Raw genomic sequence first — 13746 nt, forward strand, 5'->3', positions numbered from 1 at the left:
CCATGCCATTAAAACCGTTCCATAATCTTAGTTCCATTGTCACTATGAAACTATAAGCCATACAACTATGAGATTAAATAATCTAAGACAAGAGTATGTAAATCAACATAGTCATTCAAACATTCAAAATCTTCATTACAATTTGTAACATGCTCTAGACCATGGAACTAGCCAAATATACATTTCATTCCCCAAAATAAATCAAAAACTAGACATGCTTACAAGGTAGAGCTTCATCACCTCCCTAGATGGAGGTTTAGTTACCCATTGATGCACTAGAGGAAGGAGGAAGCAAAGCATTGACCTCCATTTTCGAGCTCCCCTCTTCTAGCTCCAAGAACACACCTTTCTTGCTCTCTTCTCTCTCCTCTATCTTGCAAAAATTCAAGGATCCCCTTTTGTGTGGTCCTTTCTCTCTCTTATCAAGCTCAAGTCAAGCCTCTCTCTCCTCCAAGGAACACCTCCAACCACTTCATGAAGAAGGAAGATGGCATTGAGGAAACCAATGTGCAAGTGGCTGAAATTGAGCCATTTTCGAGTGCAATCTGCCTGATTTTCGAGTACTCTAAATTAGTGTAATGTGCAACATGCTCTTCTTGCTCAACACTGACCTACTTTGGTAAAACTGCTATAACTTTGTGCCCTGAACTCTGAATGATGATCTGTTTGAAGATTTGGAGAGCTAATTCAGTGCTTTAAAAACTTCATGTTTTGATGAAGACCCAATTCTCAAGTCTGTTTGGTCAAAAATGGGGAGAAAGGTAGTACTTCAGTGCTGCCAGGCAGTTCTGCGCACCTCTGTTAAGAAGATCATAACTCTCTGCTCCGAACCCCGAATGACAAACCTCTTGAAGATTTGGAAAGCTGATTCAGAGCTCTAAATCTTTCATGTTATGATGGAAGTCCAGTTCTTGAGTTTGCTAGGTCGAAAATGGCGACAAAAGTCAGGTTCTACTGCTGCCAGAAATTCAGAATTGGCACCCTTTTTGTTCAAAATTCCACAAGGCATCATTTTTGCTTCCTTTTGCACTTCAACCTGAAAATGCACAAAAACATGCAAAGGGAGTTAATCTACATAAAATAATCAATTAATGGACTTTGTTAATGTAATTTAGGGCGCTTGAATATACAGTATTCAGCGCTTATCACACCCCCAAACTTACATTTTGCTAGTCCCTTAGCAAAACCAAAAATGCAAAGCTCAATGGAATGAAAAACATGGGAATACTATTACAAAAATATCCACCATGGCAAAAATAAACATAAACATAGCTCAAATACAACTTGAAACAGATAAAGAGCTGGAGACGGGATCATTGGGAAGACTACCTTGCATATATGAAGCATTGATACAAAAATTGGCAAAAACCATTTCAACATGCATGCATCAACATCATAGTCCATATAAATAATTCAATTGTCATCTCTTAAATGGAAATAACTCAAACTCCAGTGAAAGTGAATTGAATTCTCAACATGCGGCTTTTACTTTCTTTTCCAATTCCAAGGCACAAGTTTTCAAATCAATGAAATCCCCTTTACATGAAGTCCCTAAGGCATGATTTTATTTTCAAGGCAACTTTTGTTGCCTGTTGACAATTTATTGTAACTTATTAGCGAAACATAGAATGGTTGTGCAATGCTAAAGTCCCTTAAGCTTTCTAACCAACCCATGTAGCAAGCGTTAGGCCAACAACTCCCAAACCAGATGGCTTTAGGGTGTTAAGTGTAGAGACACTCCAAAGGGCTTAATAGCTCAAGTTGGAAAGGCTACCAACTCTAGCGAACCATGTTTATTACAAATTTTTTTAAATGACCGTGCAATGTTTAAGTCTTTTAAGCTTTCTAACAAACCCATGTAGCAAGCGTTAAGCCAACAATTCCCAAACCAGATGGCTTTAGGGTGTTAAGTGTAGAGACACTCCATAGGGCTTAATAGCTCGAGTTGGAAAGGCTACGAACTTCAACTGGTCATTATTTTCTTTCTTTCTCATTTTTTTTTTTTTTTTTTTTTGAATCATGCCAAAGATATTCATCTATCAGGTTCATCAAATCAGATTAACTAGGCTAAGGTCAAGGTTGATCAAGTTGCATGCCTCACAGTTAAGTTTCCAATGTGGATCTGTGCATTGTGAAGCTTATAAGAGTGTAAATCCAGCAAGAATCTAATTGGGGCATTTATACAGACTACATTGTATTTGCATGATCATTTCAAATTCAAATTTCTTTATTTTCAAAAATTTCTCAATTGCTTCTATACACAAGGTATTAAATATATGCTTTGTCTCCGACAAGTTCCAAGTTACACTGTCATTACTTAGCAAAAATGTGAAACCAAAAATGTCAAAATGTGAAACCAAAAATGTCCTATTGCACCCCTAAACTTGAATGTCACATTGTCCTCAATGTGGGACATGGATGTAAGTTAGAGACAAAAATGACAAAGAGTATAAAAAGGAACAAAAATACCCAGGGGGAGGAAACAGCATGGTGAAACAAAAACCCCCAAACTTGAATTGGACTGCGCAACCTGGAGAGCATCATGAGGAACAAAAAGAAACAACCACAAACAGCATTAATAGCACAAGCATAAATACAGAAAAAGAATGTACCTAAAGTTAACAGAAAAGAAAGAATTTGCATTTCAAAAAGAGTTTACATGATTACAAAAAGAGCTGTACAGGGATCATGTCTACTAGAGCAACTTATACATAGCAAATTCTTACAGTTCAAAAGGAAAACAAAAGATACAAGAGAAATAGTTACATATGAAACAAAAAGATAAGGTCCAACACTCGCAACAAGCTACGGTCCAGAGGGTAAACGGGCGAGGATGGAATGGAGGAGAGAAGAGATTGAGTCTTACGCCGTTCAGCGGAAGCCAAATGACGTTCCTTAGCTGCGACACGGCAGTCTTCAGCAGCAAGACGACGATCTTCTTTGGCACGTGAAGAAGTCTCACACAGAGTCCGAGTGTACGCGGACAAAGAATTCTCAAAACGATCCAGCCGCTCATGAATACCGGCAATGCTAGCCCGGATGAAAGCCGGGTCTTGGTGAGAGTCGACCGGAGGCTCTACCTTTATAGCGGCTGCTGCGGTGGAAGCATCCTCAGAAGGAGGAGGAGGTGGAGCTTGGATGAACAGGGGGGCAGCAGGCTGAGGGGTACTAGAATGGCTAAGAACATTGATCCACCGGCGCTTGGTAAAAATTTTAATCTTTTCGCCTTTTGGTTCATGGGGAGGAACAACGAAACCCTTGTGCTGAAGGAGCCGAGTAATGAAAAATGGCAAAGGCAATTTTCGATTTTCAACTCGCGGAACCCGTGCATTATGAGCGTCATGCCAAAACTTCATAAATGTGGTCCAAATGAGCTCTGGGATGGAGAACCATTGGCCTTGGTCCATGGCATATAAGGCTTGCAAAAGGAGGCCCCTACGCTCGGTGCTATACACCAAAGGGCAGACATTGTGCTTGAAGATAGTGTCAATGAACCAGAGGCGTTCTGGAAGATTGGTTTTGCGGATAAAAGACCGGGGCCTATTAGGATCGTCAACATTGCAAATGGCAACGGCAATCTGCTCCACAGTTAATGTATCCGGCTCCTCATATAAAGGGAGATTCTCACGATTGACAATGTCGTCGGGGCACTCAATGGGGCAACCAGAAACCTGAATGATGTCAGTCATAGTGAAAGAATAGGTGGTGCCATCAATGGATGTAGTGAGAGAAATGGATGGCTCTTCAGGGCATTGGAGATTCTGGTAGAAGAGGCGCACTACACGGGGGTAGGCAACCCTGGCAAGGGGCGCGCAAATGTGCTGCAGACGCCAATTAGCCAATTCGGCTACAGCCCACGAAGTTGTGGGTAGAATATCAAAGGCATCCGTGAGCGGAAAAGAAAGCTCGTAGTTGAGTTGTTTGCGATCCCAAGGATCACGTGGTCGCTCATGATTGATAGGACGGGCACCCACAGAGGGTCTAGGAGGGCGAGAAGGACCGGCACGAGACATTTAGAGAGGTGGACTTGGTTGAGGAATTTCGGCGAACACCTGGCGTGCACCACAAAAAGGAGAAGGTGAAAATGAGTGGGGTGGATGATGAAGCCCAAAAATTTTGTGCACAAACAAGGCTCTAGCATAGAGCAACATCAACAACAAGCAACACAGAACCAAACTCCAACATTACAAGCCCATCCTCCTTGTAAAACACCATGAATGAACAAAGGAAAAGAAAAACAAATGACAAGGACACAGACCTGAATTTTAGTGTATCCGAGAGCAAGGAGGAAGGCAGGAAGAGGTTGAGGGCATGCATGGGTGTGCATGGGTTTATGTGTTTATAGGTTGCTTCATGGTGCATGGTTTATGGGTTGCATTGAGAGTGGGTTAATGGAGGGATGAAGAAGATGAGGGAAGGGTGTGAGATGGGTGTGTTGGAGCCGAGAGGGGTGAGTGAGAGAGGCTTGGTTTTAAAAGAGAAAGGGAAGCTTGGTTCGAGCACTCGAAGGGTGTCTTCGAGTGCTCGAAATTGGGGCAGTGGGCTCGGTTGTGAGGATGGTGTATTGTGCTCCACACTTCGAGCACTCGAAATGGGACTTCGAGTGCTCGAAGTCTTGGCAGTGTGTGAGGGAAAGGTTGGAGGGGTGTAGATTGGTGATGGTGGGTTGTGGAATGAGAGAGAGTTGATGAGGGATGGTGGTGGCTTGCATGGTGTGCATGCATGGAGGTGTGCTTGAGGGCATGCATGGTGAGAGGTTGGTGGGTTGGAGTTGAGGTGGCCGAGAGTGAAAAGAGAGAGAGAAGGTTGAGGATTGAAAGGGCATACATGGTGTGGGGTTGCATGGTGGGATGAGAGGGAAGTGAAGGTTGGTGCATGCATGAGGAGGGAAATGAGGGTGGTATGGTGTTGGAGTTGGCTAGTGAGAGAGATAACCGAGATGGTGGATGGGGTTGAGGGATGATAGAGAGGGGTGTTGATGGGGGTTGAGTTGAGTGGTTGATGAGATGGTTGTGAGGTGGTGGGTTTGGAAGAGATGGATGAGTTACCGAGTGTGAGCTTGCATGGATGAGGTTGGTTTGGTTAGTTGTGGGTGCATGGTGGTGTGCCGAGGGTGGAGTGTTATGTAGTGGTGTGCATGGTGAGGGTGGTGAAAGCATGGTGGGCATGGGGTGAATGAAGGTGATGGTGGGTTTGTGGAGGGAAGTTAGTATTGTGTGAGGTGGTTTAGGAAGTTAGTGGTTTTGAGGTGAGAGATGAGCTTGGTTGGATTGCATGGTTGGTGGCATAGAAGTGGGTTGATGAGGTTGAAGCCGAGAAAGAGAAGGTGAGGCTTGTGGGTGGGATGCAGGCAAGGCTACATGGTGTGTGGGTGGGTTTTGGGTACATGTCGAGAGGTTCATGCATGGTTTGCATGATGTGTGAGATGTGTGTGTGAGGTTGATGTGTGAGATGTGAGCCACCATGTGTGTGATGTTGATGTCGAGGGTGATGGTTTGATGGAGAGAGAGACTGGTTTGGTTGGTGTTGCTGGAGAGTGCTCGAGCACTCTCCAGGTGGTTGCATGGGAAGGGTTGTGGAGTTGCATGCTGGGATGAGAGGGAAGTGGTCGAGCCGAGTGCTCGGATGGGGCATGGTGGTTGGGTTTGTGAGAGAAGGTGGTTGGTTATGTGGGGTTTGATGCTGAAGTTGCATGCATGCCTTGGGGATGGGTTGTGGGTTGAAGGAGAAGGGTGGGGGTTGGTTATGTGGGGTTGAGGTGGAGGATGGTGTTGGGTTTGGTTGATGGGGCTTGAAGTTGCCGAGAGAGAGAGGTTTGGAGGTGGTTAAAGGTGCATGCAGGGTGGAGTTCGAGCACTCTAAATAGGCTCGGCGAGTGCTCGAACTGAGAGCAGTGAGTTGGGTGTTGGGTGTAAGCAATGTCGAGCACTCTAAATGGTATTGCGAGTGCTCGAATTGAGAGCAGTAGGTTCAGTGGTTTAATGCATGGACCACGAGCACTCCAAATTGGAGCTTAGATTGCTCGAAATGAAGCCAGAGAGGTCGAGAGAAAATGCAAGGAAGCTCGAGCACTCCAAATTGGAGTTTGAGTGCTCGAAAGTGGGTCAGTAGGCTCAGAATGTTGTGGTTTAAAAGAGGTTGTGCTTGAGCTTGATCTAGAAACCATGGAACCATCGATGAGCTTGCAGGGATGGAAGATGAGTGCATGGAACCATCTATCCATGGAGTGAAGCTTGCAAGGATGGAAGATAAGTGCATGGAATGGCATGGCTGGTGCAATGCCTGTGAGATGCAGCCAAATTGAATGCAAGGAGCTTGCATGAGGATTTAAGCAACATTGACTGAGCTTGTGCACTCCAAAAATGAGGATTTAAGCAACATGGACATCTATGCATGCAATGCAGCAAGTTGTGAAGGCATGCAAGGATGCTGATGGATTGTGCCACGGTTTCAAAATGTTTCTATGCATGCAAATGTAGTGCCATACAATATTGAAGTTGGATCACGTGATGAAAGTTGAATGCATGAACTCATGAAAGAATGCATGAATGCAATACAGGCATGCATGCATGCAACATTGTAACCTATAGATTGATCATTCTTATGCATGCATGATAAAATAAATAAAAATAATAATAAATAAATAAAATAAAATAAACATAAACATAAACATAAAAGTAAAAATAATAACAAAATAAAGTAAAATAAAATAAAATAAAATAAAATACTTCAATGAATGAAATTCCCCCCCCCCCCCCCCTTTTTTTTTTTTTTTTTTTTTTTTTTTTTTTTTTTTTTTTTTTTTAGCTTTGCAATTTCTAATGCATGGAAAAATTGTCAACTTTCAGAACATCACACAAAGCATGATTGAAATTTCCGGAGAAAAGTTTAAACTTGCAAATTCATTCCATTCCAATGCATGGGAAATTTTGAAAATTTTGTTTTGAAACCTTGCAATTTTTCAACTTTTTAATCATCTCAAATGCATGAAGAATTTTGAGAAAATTTTCAGACTTTTCATTAAAAATGAGAAAATATGCACATGAGTCGCATTTGAAAAATCTAATGAAATTGCTAGAAAGCGATGGAGACTTCCGGGAATGAAAATTAGAGTTGAGAAGGTCTAAGAAAAATCAAACTTTTGGCTTTTCTAAACCGTTTCCCAGAAAATTTGCAAGGCACGAGCAATTTCAAAGAGAAGGAAGCTTGGAAATTGAAAGAATTGCTTCCCTTGAGTTGCTAAATTTAATGTTGATAGCTAGACAAAGCTAAAGCAGGCACTAATCCTCATAAATTGGATCCGTCAAGAGGACTTCCTCAACTTTTCGGGTTAGGATTAAGCCGTCAATGCAAGGCTTAAGCCGTTGGCCATTTACCTTGAAGAGTGATCCACTTGCAGGATCACGAAGTTCGATTGCTCCATGAGGAAAGACGGTAGTGACAATGTATGGACCATCCCATCTTGACCGGAGTTTATCGGGAAAGAGTTTCAAGCGGGAATTGAAAAGCCAAACCTTTTGTCCGGGGGCAAAAGACTTCTTGACGATGTGTTTGTCATGGAAAGCTTTAGTCTTTGCCTTGTAGATTTTTGCGCTTTCATACGCGTCATTACGCAATTCCTCAAGTTCATTTAATTGCAACGCCCGATTAGAGCCGGCTTGTTTGAGATCAAAATTGAACCTTTTTATGGCCCAATAAGCACGGTGCTCTAATTCTACTGGGAGATGACATGCTTTGCCAAAGACAAGTCGATATGGTGATATGCCAATGGGTGTCTTATAAGCTGTCCGGTAAGCCCAAAGCGCATCGTTTAGCCTTAATGACCAATCTTTGCGGTCCGGTCTAACCGTTTTTTCCAAAATGTGCTTAATCTCCCGGTTAGAAATCTCTACTTGACCACTCGTTTGAGGGTGGTAAGGTGTAGCAACCTTATGAATGACGGAATACTTAGCAAGGACGGATTTTAGATAACGATTTCGGAAATGAGATCCGCCATCACTAATGATTGCTCGGGGCGTACCAAAACGACTAAAGATGCGAGACTGAATGAAATGGATCACGACTTTATGATCATCGGTTTTGGTAGCCTCGGCTTCAACCCATTTAGACACATAATCCACTGCTACAAGGATGTACTCGTAGCCATAAGAAGATGGAAATGGTCCCATGAAGTCAATCCCCCGCACATCAAAAATTTCAACAATTAAAATGTTGGTGAGGGGCATCATGTCTCTTCGGGACATGGATCCAAGTTTTTGACATCGTTCACACGATTTGCAAAAATTGTATGCATCCCGAAACAAGGTAGGCCAAAAGAATCCACTTTGAAGAACTTTGTTAGCGGTCTTTTTGGCACTAAAGTGGCCTCCACAAGCAAGAGTATGGCAAAAATTTAGAATGCTTGTGGCCTCGGTTTCAGGAATGCATCGCCGGATGATTTGGTCCGGGCAATACTTGAATAGTTCCGGATCTTCTCAAAAGAAATGCTTGACTTAGGAGAAAAACCGGTCCCTCTCTTATTTGGACCAATGAGCTGGAATTTTGCCAACCGCAAGATAATTGACAATATCCGCAAACCATGGAAGAGTAGAATGTGAAACTTGAAGAAGTTGCTCATCCGGAAAGGAATCACGGATGGCTGCGAATTCTGAAGATTTCTCAATAAGTAAGTGAGAGAGATGATCGGCGACAACATTGTCGGTCCCTTTTTTGTCCCGAATTTCAATGTCAAACTCTTGAAGTAAGAGGATCCATCGAATTAAACGGGGTTTTGTCTCTTTTTTCGCTAACAAATGCCTAAGAGCGGCATGATCCGAAAAGACGATGACCTTGGAGCCAAGAAGATAAGAGCGAAATTTATCCAAGGCGTACACTACAGCTAGCAATTCTTTTTCAGTGGTGGTGTAGTTCAATTGGGCATCGCAGAGAGTTTTGCTAGCATAATAAATGATATGCGGAAGTTTATCCGCATGTTGGCCCAAAACCGCCCCTAATGCATAGTCGGATGCATCACACATGATCTCAAAGGGAAGAGACCAATTAGGGGGTTTCATGATTGGGGCAGATGAGAGGAGAGTGCGAAGTTTGATGAAAGCTTCCATACAAGCATCATCAAAATTGAACGGAACATCCTTGGCTAAGAGATTACACAAGGGCCGTGAGATTTTGCTAAAATCTTTGATGAAGCGACGATAGAATTCGGCATGGCCAAGAAAAGAACGAATTTAACGGACTGAATTCGGAGGAGGAAGATTAGAGATTAACTCAACTTTTGCCTTGTCTACCTCGATTCCCCGCTTAGAAATGACATGTCCTAAAACAATGCCTTCTTGGACCATGAAGTGGCTTTTCTCCCAACTTAGAATAAGATTCGTCTCTTTGCATCTTTGGAGCACAAGAGATAAATTTTTGAGACACGAGTCAAAGGAGGAGCCAAATACGGAAAAATCGTCCATGAAAACTTCCAAGAACTTTTCAACCATATCGGAGAATATGGACATCATGCACCTTTGGAACGTTGCCGGTGCATTGCATAGACCAAAAGGCATGCGTCGATAGGCAAAAGTACCAAAGGGACATGTGAATGTTGTTTTCTCTTGATCTTGGGGGGCGATTGCCACTTGGTTATAGCCGGAATAACCATCAAGAAAACAATAGAAGCTTTGGCCGGCTAACCTTTCTAGGATTTGATCAATAAATAGGAGTGGGAAATGATCCTTCCTAGTTGATGAATTGAGTTTCCGGTAGTCAATGCACACACGCCACCCGGTGGTGGTTCGTTGTGGCACGAGCTCACCCGCTGAATTTTCAACAACGGTGAGACCGGATTTCTTGGGGACAACTTGTGTGGGGCTCACCCACTTGCTATCAGAGATAGGGTAAATGATTCCCGCATCTAGCAATTTGATCACTTCTTTCATGACCACTTCCTTCATATTTGGATTTAACCGGCGCTGGACCTCTCTAGTAGGCTTTGCGTCATCCTCCATATGAATGCGGTGCATACAAATGGAGGGGTCAATTCCTTTCAAATCTGCCACTGTCCAACCAATAGCTTCCTTATGCTCTTGGAGCACCGCTAAAAGGTTGGTCTCTTGGTCATTTTGAAGGTCCGAGGCAATAATGACTGGAAGGGTTTGCTTTGGACCAAGGAACACATACTTGAGATGGGCCGGGAGCCGCTTAAGCTCAAGTTGTGGCAGAGATAACAATGATGGGACCGGAGGAGTGGTGGAAAGTTGGGGAAGTGGTTCTTTTGGAATTTTTCAAGGAGGTACATCCATGATAGCATTAATATCAAGCAAGGAATTGACTTCTTGAATGGCTTGATCAACATCAAAGTTTGAGAAGTCAAAATGGGACATGCAAGTTTCAAGAGGATCTTTGCTTAGAATGAAGGGGAGAGATTCTTCGACCACTTCATCAATGACATCCACAAGAAAACAATCATCCTCATTGGAGGGATGTTGAGTTGCATGAAAGATGTGGAGTTTGACTTGCATGTTTCCAAAAGCAACGTCCATCACCCCGGTTCAGCAATTAATTGATGCGTTAGCCGTGGCTAAAAATGGCCTACCAAGGATCACGGGAATGTGCTTTTTTAGGTCATGGACCGGTTCCGTATCAAGAACCACAAAATCTACCAGGAAGTAGAATTTGTCCACTTTGATGATAACGTCCTCGAGAATACCTCATGGATGCTTGACCGATCTATCGGCAAGTTGCAAAACCACGAAAGTCGGCTTAAGATCTCCCAAACCAAGTTGTAGGTAGACTGAATATGGAATTAAATTCACACTAGCTCCTAAGTCAAGGAGGGCCCTCTCGATTTTGCTGTCACCAATGACGCAAGAGATTGTGGGGGCACCCGGATCCTTATACTTCGGAGGAGTGCTGTGCTGAATGATAGCACTAACATTTTCAGTCAACCTCACTTTTTTTGGCAAATGATTTTTAGAAGTGCGCTTTTGAGTGCACAAATCTTTAAGAAATTTTGCATAGGGAGGGATTTGCTTGATAGCATCCAAGAGGGGCAAGTTAATCTTCACTTGCTTGAAAACTTCCCACATGTCTTGAATTTTACAATTCTTGTTCCCAAAATGTGTCGACTCTTGAAGATGTTGAGGAAACGGAGCTTTTGGCTCATAAGTAGTTTCCACATTTGGGGTGACATGTGTGGGATTTTCGTGAATAGTATTTGGACAAGAATTTGGATTAGAAGAGCTTGAATTTGGATTTGAAGAGCTTGGATTTGGATTTTTCAAAGGAGGGTTTTTCTCACTTGTGTCTCCATCAACCTTATTATCAACCACTCTACCACTCCGAAGGGTGGTGATAGCTTGAACTTGTTCATGAGTCGGCCCACTCGGAGGAGGGGTTTCATCAATCACATGCATTCCTCTAGGATTTTCAAAAGGTTGAGAGGGAAGCTTGCCCTTATCCTTTTGAAGCAATTGATTCACCGAGTTAGCTATTTGGCCCACTTGATTTTCGAGATTAGCTATGGATTGAGTATGAGAGTGGACCATTTGGAGAGTAGGCTGCAAGGATGTCAAGAGTTGCTTGTTGGCATCCATTATTTGCTTAATTAATGATTCCATCATCTGCTTGTTTGCAGCTACTATCTCATCAGTTGGACACACAGGAGGTTGATTGGAGACATTTAGATTGTAAGGAGGACGGTAACTTGAAGAGGCTTGGAAAGGTCTACCTTGATATTGAGAAGAGGGTTGATTTTGCCGCCCTTAGTTTTGGAATTGGGAATTTTGTGGGGCTTGTTGCCGCCATGAGAAATTTGGATGATCTCGGCAACCCGGATTGTAGGTGTTGGAATATGGATTATTCCCGGGCCGAGAGAACATGGCATTAGCTTGCTCTTGGTTGGGATTGGGAAATTGCTCCGGTGTGGGGCAATCTTCCGAGAGATGGAATGGACTAGTACATGAAGCACAAACTGAACTTGCCAAATTTTGAGACAATGAAGGAGGAAGATGTGGTGCCATCAATTGGTAGAATTTTTGAGCGATGGCATCCACTTGAGATGATTCCTCCCTTATTGATTTTGGTTGACAAGGATTGGTGTTCTTTGCAATGGTTGCGGTCGGAGCCCTACGAGAATTATGTTGAAGTGAATTTTCTCTTAAATTCTCAAGTAGGGTCCAAGCCTCATCCGCATTCTTGGACATGAACATCCCACCACAAGAAGAATCAACCATGAATCTATGGGTTTCGGTCAAGCCGGCATAGAAAGCTTGCACTAATTGCCATTTTGGGATCAAATGATGAGGACATTTTCGAAGAAGATCTTGTAGCCTTTCCCAAGTCTCATGGAGTTGTTCTCCATCAACTTGAGAAAAACTTAGAATGGAATGCCTCATTTGGTTGGTTTTACTCACCGGATAATACTTCTTAAGGAATTCTTGTTGCAATTGAGCCCAAGAAGTAATGGAATTGGGAGCAAGGGAGTTCAACCAATATTTTGCCCTATCCTTTAGGGAGAATGGGAAAAGATGGAGATGAAGTGCATTGTCCGGAAAACCTCTCAACCGGATGGTCGAACAGATTTCAAGGAACTCATCAAGATGCTTATATGGATCTTCATTATCAAAGCCATGAAATGATGGAAGCATTTAAATGGTACTAGACTTGATCTCATATTGAGCTACATCGATGTTTGGCATCACTATACAAGAAGGAGAAGCATAGGTGGTAGGAATGAAATGATCTCTAAGAGTTGTTGGTTCTACATTAGGAATTTCAGCCCTTTCATTCCCCGGATTTCCTACGTTATCCCCCATTGTATTGAATTCAGTTTCAAGATCCCTTGTAAGAGTGGGTTCCCTAAGGTTCCGTCTAAGAGTTCTTTCAAGTGAATTTATATCAATAGGCGAGTCAAGTGTGGGTAGAGAGAGTGACCTACGGCCAAACATCAACAATTCACAACAACATCATCACAACAAATCTTTATCATCAACTCCACATACGATGTTCCCTGTCTCCTCAATTATGAAGACAGAAAATAAATGGCCACGACAAGGACCGATGCTTGTACATGAAATTAAACAAGATAATAGCCTCTACAAGGGTTTCACAACTAAATTAACTACTTCTAAAATTAACACATGTACTGTATCTACAAGAGACTTACCTGGGGTCCTCTAGACTTACAATTTGCTAGCGTTCCCACGGCGCTTCAAATCCCTAGAATCTTATAACACTTAAAACACAAAGATAGTCAAAACACACAAGAAATATTCACAAGACACAATATTCACAATCAAACTAAAATTGATCGTAAACTTTGGTTGCTAAACCGTTTGCAAGTCCCCGACAACGGCGCCAAAAATTGGTCGGTTGGTCAATCATACATCAACCTTCGCAAGCACGAATCATTGTAAAATAGGGCTATTGGTCGGGTAAGTCGAACCACTGGGACTGCGCTAATCTATGGCAACCTAAGTGTCTAGAGTCATTTTAGAGTGATAAGGGGTGTTCATAGAGGGTTTGTTTTGTTTGTCACTAAACTACAAATTCAGAATGCATAAAACAATAAATTGAAGGAGATTAAAAGAGAAGATTTAGAGAAGGAAGTCTAGGGAAGTGAGTCCACTCCAAACCTCTACACAAGCTAATTATATGATTGATTTGGGGAATTAATGTAGAAATGACCTAGATATATAATAATGCATGAATACTATAATATCTTCAAGAAATTCAATTAATTAAAGAGTAAGAACAACCTATCAA

This window comes from Cornus florida, unplaced genomic scaffold (assembly GCF_030987335.1).
Source record: "Cornus florida cultivar Cherokee Brave unplaced genomic scaffold, ASM3098733v1 CherokeeBrave_3.0.0_Hap2_Chr09, whole genome shotgun sequence".
NCBI lineage: Eukaryota > Viridiplantae > Streptophyta > Magnoliopsida > Cornales > Cornaceae > Cornus > Cornus florida.